We start from the raw sequence: 8393 nt of genomic DNA on the forward strand, positions 1-8393 counted from the left end.
AGAGAGGGTATAGTTCAAATGTGTACCATTAGGTCATTTTATTTTGGAAGTAATCATTTCTAACTACTAAATTAAAATGGCAATTTAACAGGTATGACTAACAGCTGAAAGCAAGGAAACAGAGATCACACAAAACTAGGAAAGGGTGAAGGTAGATTAGTAGAGATGGCTCACCAGGGATGAATCAAAGGCTCAAATGGAAACAGGGGTGGTGATGATGGGGGAACAGAAAGGGCTACCCAGGGAGGAGCTGGCCACCAAGATGGCTGCAGTGGGACTTCAACCAAGCTTGGTTTCACTATATCTACATCACTCCCATTCTCCAAATTCCAAGCAAATACTAAGGGCACATAAAATAATTATTTTATGAATATTGTTGAACATAGTGATAATAGCCTACTGATAGTGTATCTTCTGATAGTGTATCAAGTTCTTCTCGTCCACCTCCTCTGACCCAGCCCCGGTCTACTCACCATCTGTTGGAAGGATAGCACAAGCCCCTCACTCTACAGCTTCTCTCACCTTTCATTTATTCTCACTTAACCTGCTCTTTCTCCCCACTTCCTGCCCCACCCCTCCTTCTCAAAGCCCCCTGACATAGGTCCTTTGGACTGAGCTCCTCAGGGATGCCCATGCCACCCCCAGCTCCTCTTGGCATTGGTCTGAAGTCCAACCTGGGAGCTGGAGACTGGGTGTTTGCAGACATCTTCCTTTAGTTGTATGATCCTTTCCCATGGGCTTGATTTTGCCCTCCATAGTTGGGCAAAACTCTGGGCTGTCCCAGACAGAAAAGCTGATCAGCACTGAGGCACGGAGCTCTGTACATGGAGCTCTCTGCACACCTACATGGCTGGGCTCTGCTTGTGCTCCTCAGAGCCCAGAGCTTTCCAGGGCTCCCAGAAGGCATCAGAAAAAGACAACTTGAGTTTAACTGGCCTGACACCCTTCTCCAGGGAAAACCTGTGAACCTGAGCCAAAGGGCTAGTAACACTTTTTTACTGTGTAAGCAAGAGGAGGAGAATGTGTGATGTACAGTGGAACCTTGTACAGAAAACATAGTAGATTTGAGAAACCAAAAAAATGATGTTGACAAAGCAAAATTCTCTATTCAGTGCCAGAAGTGAGTTTATGTATTTATTTAATTTTTTCCTTATTACGTACCATATTAACCCTTTGATGGTTTTCATCCCATTTCTGGTTTTAACTAAAGTTGGTGTTTTTTGTTTTTCTGTTTTTTTTTTTAATTATTTATTTTTGCTGTGTTGCGTCTTTCGTTTCTGTGCAAGGGCTTTCTCTAGTTGTGGCAAACGGGGGCCACTCTTCATCGCGGTGTGCGGGCCTCTCACTATCGTGGCCTCTCTTGTTGCGGAGCACAGGCTCCGGACACGCAGGCTCAGTAGTTGTGGCTCACGGGCCTAGTTGCTCCGCGGCATGTGGGATCTTCCCAGACCGGGCCTCGAACCCATGTCCCCTGCATTGGCAGGCAGATTCTCAACCACTGCGCCACCAGGGAAGCCCTCCCAAGTCGGTGTTTTAATTACTTCCAAATGTATATCACTCATACTGAGTTCCAGACCTATTTATTCAACAGCTTCCTTGACAACTTACCCCTGAATATCTCACTGACATCTCAAATTTAACATGTCAAAATAGCACCCTGGATTTGCCCTCTTTCTGTTCTACCTGAGAAACCCAACAAAGGTCTAGGGTTTTGTAGACTGCATTCAAATATTTCCTGACTCTTCTTTCTCTTTCTCTCTCTCTCTTTTTTTTTAACCATACTCCGTTTCTACCACCCTCATCTGAGGCACCACATTCTCTCCCCTAGATGAATGAAGGCAGCTGGCTTCTGAGAAGTCTCCCTGTTCACTCTGGTCAGCCCATAGTTCACCCTTCACAAGTAACCAGGAAACTTTCAATCATGTCACTCCTTTGCTTAAATCTCCGTGATGACTTTCTAATACACTTATAGTAAAATCTGATTTTCTTACCATGGCCTGAAGTTCTATGTAGTCAGCCTTCTACCTCATTTCAAATGTACTCCTATCCCCTTGGTTCACTACCCTCCAACCAAATGTGTATTCTGACTGTTGGGCCATGAATTGACTTTTATGTTCTGTAACAGATTGCTACAAATTTAACAGGTTAGAGGAACAACACATCTATTATCTCATAGTTTCTGTGGATCAGGAGTCCAGGCATGGTTTACCTGGATCCTCTGCTTAGGGTCTGACATGCTGCAATCAAGGGATTGGCTAGGGCTGTGTTCTCATGTGGAGGCCCAACTAAGGAAACATCGGTGTCCCCACTGGTGTGGTTTTTGGAAGTATTCAGTTCCTTGTGGCTGTGGTTGTTCCAAAGCCAGCAAGAGAAAAAGAGACTAGAGTGAGTCTGATAGCAAGATAGAGTCCTATGTCACATAAAACAATCATGGAAGTGACTGCTTATCATTTTTTTTTTTAACATCTTTATTGGGGTATAATTGCTTTACAATGGTGTGTTAGTTTCTGCTTTATATGCTTATCATTTTATTGGTTAGAAGTACATCACAGATATTACCTACACATATGGGGAGAGGATTATCCAAAGATGTAAACACCAGAAAGAGTCAATCATAAGGAAGCCCCTGAATTGTCTGTCTGCCACAGGCCAACATACCGACTCTGTTCCCACCTCTGGAGCTCTGCTTGTTCTATTCCATCTACCTGTGATGCTCTCTCCCCAGATCTGTGCCTGACTTCTCTATTCCATCATTCACTCAGGTTTCAGCTCCAATGTTACTTTCACATGGAGGCCTTCTCTAAGAATTCAGCCCCCAAACACACACACACACACACACACACACACACACACACACACACAACTCTTATATTATCTTGTTTTGTCTTATTCATAGCCCTGAAATCATCTTGTTTACTTATTTACTATCTGTCTCCCATTTCCCCCACTAGAATGTAATGTCCAAAAGGCCAGTTAGACTAGAGACCTGTGTGTCTTTTTTCGCACTGTGTTTTCAGCACTTAAAAGTGGTATGTACTACCATGAATAATGTTGTTGGGTAAATTTAAAATAATATTGGATTAAATAACTGATCGTTCATAATTTTACTTAGCATAAAGAACTGAAAGATTATAAGATTCACATCTGAAGTTTTTTTAAAAAATGAATAAGTTTATCAAAACCCTGTTCTAAAAATTAATCTGTTAATGTGAGCAACAAAGTATAAAATAAAATACTTGGACTATGAAAGTCTAAATTAAAGCTTATGATTATTTATGCCTTCTTATCTAAAAGGATTATGAAAGAGAAAGATAGGGCTTATAAAATTTTTATCTCTGCAGTGATAATTCTATTCCTAAATACATAATACTTATTTATATGAAGATTAGCATCTCCATGTATATATGGTAGTGTGTCATTTTGTGAATTGTGCAGACTCTAATCACGAAGTTTCATCTCAATTTAGATAACTCCTATGCCTTTCCAAGTTGGAAAAATAGAAAAAATGAATGGCTGTAATACTTACTGGAGTAACAGAGATACCGAAGTAAGCTGCTCCATAGAGTTTCATGGGAAGGCAATCTTTGGTGGAAGCACCAACTCAGTGTTTGGTTTATAGCCCTGCAGTTTCCAAAAGAAAAATATTTCCCAGTTCACCAAGAAATAATCAGGAAACAGAAACCGATTTACATTAACCAAACATTTTAAAAGCTGGTTTATACACCAGATTGCCAATTTATGTTCAAATCTGTGTTTGACCAGGCCACAAATCCTGATTACTTACTTAGGACATAACTTCCCATTTCACAGTAGAAAGCAAATTGTAGATCAGAAAGTCCACTGGTGAGCACAGAATAAGAATGGTGTCAGATGACCTTACAAGACATGTCTGCCAAGCTTTGGCCACCTATAGGACCGCATTACTCTAGGGAGATCTCTGGCTCGATGATTGGAATTTGCCATTGGAGTCAACCCCAGCTTCTCTGGAAACTGCTACAGGACACATGGCAAATTTTTCTTCATCTACTGCTTTCCGTTTTTGTCAGTCATGACATTATCTCTTCTAGGCAACTTATATTTCGGTGGAATCAATTACAGCACAAATTTCCGAAAATATTACTAGGTCTTGATAACCACAAGTCCTCAGTCTCAGAGGCAACACTGTTATAAGCCATTCATACAATGCGCTACTTTTACAGGGGTTTCATCTGCCCATGAGAGTTGATTTTCACAGCTCTCTGTTTCACTTGATAACTTCTTCTCACTGTTCTCAAATCCTCTTGATAACAACCTCTTTGGTACCTGTAGCTTCCTATGAATTGACTATATGCATTGTTCTTTGTTTTATTAAACAATCATCTGCTTCAATCATTTTGGTGGCACTAACAGAAAAACTAAAAACTAATTTCATTATGAATTTCATCAATATTTTAGAAGAATAAGCTATTGGAAAACATCTGAAACTTTCTATCACAATTTTCAACTTTTTCTCTCTGGAACAGAAGGTGATGAAGAGAAAAATGAAAATACTGAAATAAGCAATTTGGGTGTCAAATTTATTGAAAATATTTTACTCGTCTTTTGATGTGTTATTGGAAGTGAAACATGACATCGATATGCGCTTCTGGAATTTATGTGTTTAATGACTTGTGGGATGAGCTCTATCTACAGAGGACACATACAATGGTAGTTTATTTGATCTTCGACAGCTCTGCTGTCATCATCTCATCTTTAAATCTGAACATTTTTAAAGGGAGGGGTGATTTAAAGTGGAAACAAAATGTGTCTCTTGGTAGAATCGTATCTCCCTTTGTTACTAAGAATTCTAACTCAGCACATCTTGGAGTTGTGTTGCTGAGAAGTAAATTTTTGCAAATGGTGTACTAGGTGTAATATCAAGCAGTACCATTCCCTCTTCTACCTCTTGGTTCTTGGACCCAAGTATCCTGGCTCTGGTACAAGTACTCCTGGTTCAGAGTACATGCTGTATCCTATAGCACAATACCCCAAGCTTAGAAAGAAGTGTATGCCAGCTGTTCAAGCCTTCATTTGTTTCTTTCTATAAGATCAAGTCTTTGTGGGTGACAGGTTATGTGTAAAGGCAGTTTATCCATGAATATCAACCCCTGACTTAATCCCCGGAAGTCATCGGTACTGTGGCCATAAATAAGGCATTTATAAGTCCATAGGTGATGCTGCTTTCAGAAGCATTGCCGATAAGGAAGGCAAGCCTGTATACAGAATACATGTCTATTCTAATTAGGACAAGATACTGCCTCCTCTGTGATGGAGGGGATATAATATGACCAACTTGCTACCATCTAGTAGGTTGGCCCTTCCAGGGTATTGTGTCAGGAACATGGGGTTGCCGAATGGGCTCTCAGCAGTGGGAAAGACCATGTCACTGTCTTAGGGAGGGCAAATTCTTGTTGCTGTGCCTGACTATGTATAACCTCCAATCCTATCAATACGACCAAGTGGTTCATAAGTTATTTAGTAAACAATGGAATACATTTACCTCCACTGAGCAAGAAAGTATGTCTACCTGGTTATTAAGAGCCTCTTCTGTCCATTCTGGGTCCATTCTAAGTAGTTGTCCATGTAACTCTTTCCCCAAACCCCATGTTAGCAATCGTGCTTATTTCAGGTCTCTGATCATTCAGGAAAGCTACTAGAAAATGCCCATATATCAGTGTGGACTCTTTTCTCAGACACTTTCTCCATCTGGGTAAAGTGGACAAGAGTAAATGCCATTTAATGGCCATTTAATGGCTAATGGAAGGATTAACCCAATTGGCATTCTGACTTCGAATATCAAGACATAATATGTTGATGATAATTTAGTTAAGTTTTTAGAGGTGCTTGTCAGGTCCTTCAAGAGCTGATGTAAGGATGGGGTAATATGCAAGGGTTTTATCTGAAGATATTCCTATTGGAGAGAAAATAGGGAAGGCGCTGAAGAAGGCTAAAAAAGCCGTCAGACTATGACGCAATTCTGACCCCAAGGAGAGAGGGAGAGGTCAATTGAAAGTAATCTTAGACAGCTAGGAAAACCATAGGGGACTCCTTTAGCCAAAGTTGGCTTTCTGGGGAGTCCAGTGTCTCTCAGGAATGGGTTTGCCTTAGTACTTTTTTTTTTTTTTTTTTGCAGTACGCGGGCCTCTCACTGTTGTGGCCTCTTCCGTTGCGGAGCACAGGACGCGCAGGCTCAGTGGCCATGGCTCACGGGCCCAGCCGCTCTGCGGCATGTGGGATTTTCCCAGACCGGGGCACGAACCCATGTCCCCTGCATCGGCAGGCGGACTCTCAACCACTGCGCCACCAGGGAAGCCCTGCCTTAGTACCTTTGATGCAGAGTTATTGGCTGTGAGTGACCCATGAAAGGTGAGGAAACAATTTTCAAAACACAGTAACTGGGACCCTTGATTAACTACACACCCTGCAGTTAGCAGCCTATAAGGTACACTCTCATGACCACTGCAATGGATGATATATCCTTAATTATCTTATTATTCTAGAAAAATATTAAGAGGTTACTGCTGAAGTTGTTTATAGAACCACTGAAATTATTGTTTTTTGAACACTTTGGTTTGTAATATCCAAAATTCTGCCTTCCTAGCTACGTTACTAATTAAGTTTCATTGATCTTCTATTTTCTCTTATGGTTCTTTATGGTACTTAAAAATTTTTAATAAATCACATGGACTCATTATTATTAGTAATAAAGAGAGTCATGATAGAGGTATTACCAGGAGAAGTCAATGGTCACTAAACTGGCCAGTATAAGATGATCCTTCTTGGATCGATTACCCTAGTCAAAGACCTATTCCTCAATTTTGGAAATCCAGAAACATGACTTTGAAGTATACCCAGAGGTGATCGAGCTTAGTAAAGCCTTTAACCCTAAATAACCAAACTCACACATGTTGACACACAAACCAAATGCCGGTGTATTAATTTATAGTGAAAATATAATTTCCAGGAGAACATAAATATTCATGTTAGTTAGCCAGAACATAATTTCCACCCATTTAAGAATCTCTACACTATACATAAATTATACTTATGAGATTGCTTGGAAAGCATGGGATTAGTGGAAAAAGAGTTAATTAAAAGCATAATTTAGGAGAAAAGCTTTAGAGTCAGCCAGACCAAGGTTCTTTGTAGAATGTTTTTTATAAGTAACCAAATTTCACCAATTTCATAAAGGACTGATGAATCTTTTATTTTATTTTCAAAGAATGACTTTATTTCTCTTTTCTTTTTTAAAATTTATTTATTTATTTATTTATGGCTGCGTTGGGTCTTCATTGCTGCATGCAGGCTTTCTCTAGTTGGGGCGAGCGGGGGCTACTCTTCGTTGCAGTGCACAGGCTTCTCATTGCGGTGGCTTCTATCATTGCAGGGCACAGGCTCTAGGCACACGGGCTTCAGTAGTTGCGGTGCCTGGGCTCAGTAGTTGTGCCGCACGGGCTTAGTTGCTCCGAGGCATGTGGGATCTTCCTGGACCAGGGATTGAACCCATGTCCCCTGCATTTGCAGGCGGATTCTTAACCACTGTGCCACCAGGGAAGTCCCAGAATTACTTTATTTCCATCTTCTTGAGGGGTATTCATAATTTTCCCATGTCCTAGCTATGACAAATACTATAAAATCAACATCTATTCCAATTATAATCCTAAATATGCTACATTAATGAATATGTTGCTGTGTGTTCAGGTTTTCATTTCCTTTGTTGGAGCTCAAAATGTTATACTGCTATATTTTTTTCTGTGGGATAGATTCATCTTCTACAGCTCTCTGCCTCTGTATTCTAGAATTGCTAGTATCCCCAAAGCTAAGGTTTTCTGTACTTCTATTCCCTTCAGTACACCTGACACACCTCTACTCTTTTTTTCACGGCTCAAAATCACATCTCAAGAACTATCCCCTATGTGAACACTTTTGTGACTGACAAACTTCCACGCAGTCCTGGGCAGCAGTGTGGTCCTTCCTTGAGGCACCAAACGTGATATCACTTTTATAGCACATGTTATGTGGACTGTGGATGTCCACAGGACTGGATGATCCAGGGAGGACTATCAATCACAATGGTCTGTGCTGTACCAAGTTCCATTGGGATAACTGGTTATGAAAACTGTCTGGAGGCAGGTAACTAATGGGGTATAAATGCATGGGAGGCCTGAGATCAGTACTAGAGAAGAAAGCGTCCCATCTAAGTGCCCAGTTTAAGACCCTATATAAGAAATGAAGAAAACCATGCTTCAAAAAGATACATGTACTCCAATGTTCATTGCAGCACTATTTACAATAGCCAGGACATAGGAGCAACCTAAATGTCCATCAACAGAGGAATGGATAAAGAAGATGTGGTATATATATATATATATATA

Source organism: Neophocaena asiaeorientalis, unplaced genomic scaffold, assembly GCF_003031525.2.
Source record: "Neophocaena asiaeorientalis asiaeorientalis breed wild unplaced genomic scaffold, Neophocaena_asiaeorientalis_V1.1 scaffold7, whole genome shotgun sequence".
NCBI classification, from domain to species: Eukaryota; Metazoa; Chordata; class Mammalia; order Artiodactyla; family Phocoenidae; genus Neophocaena; species Neophocaena asiaeorientalis.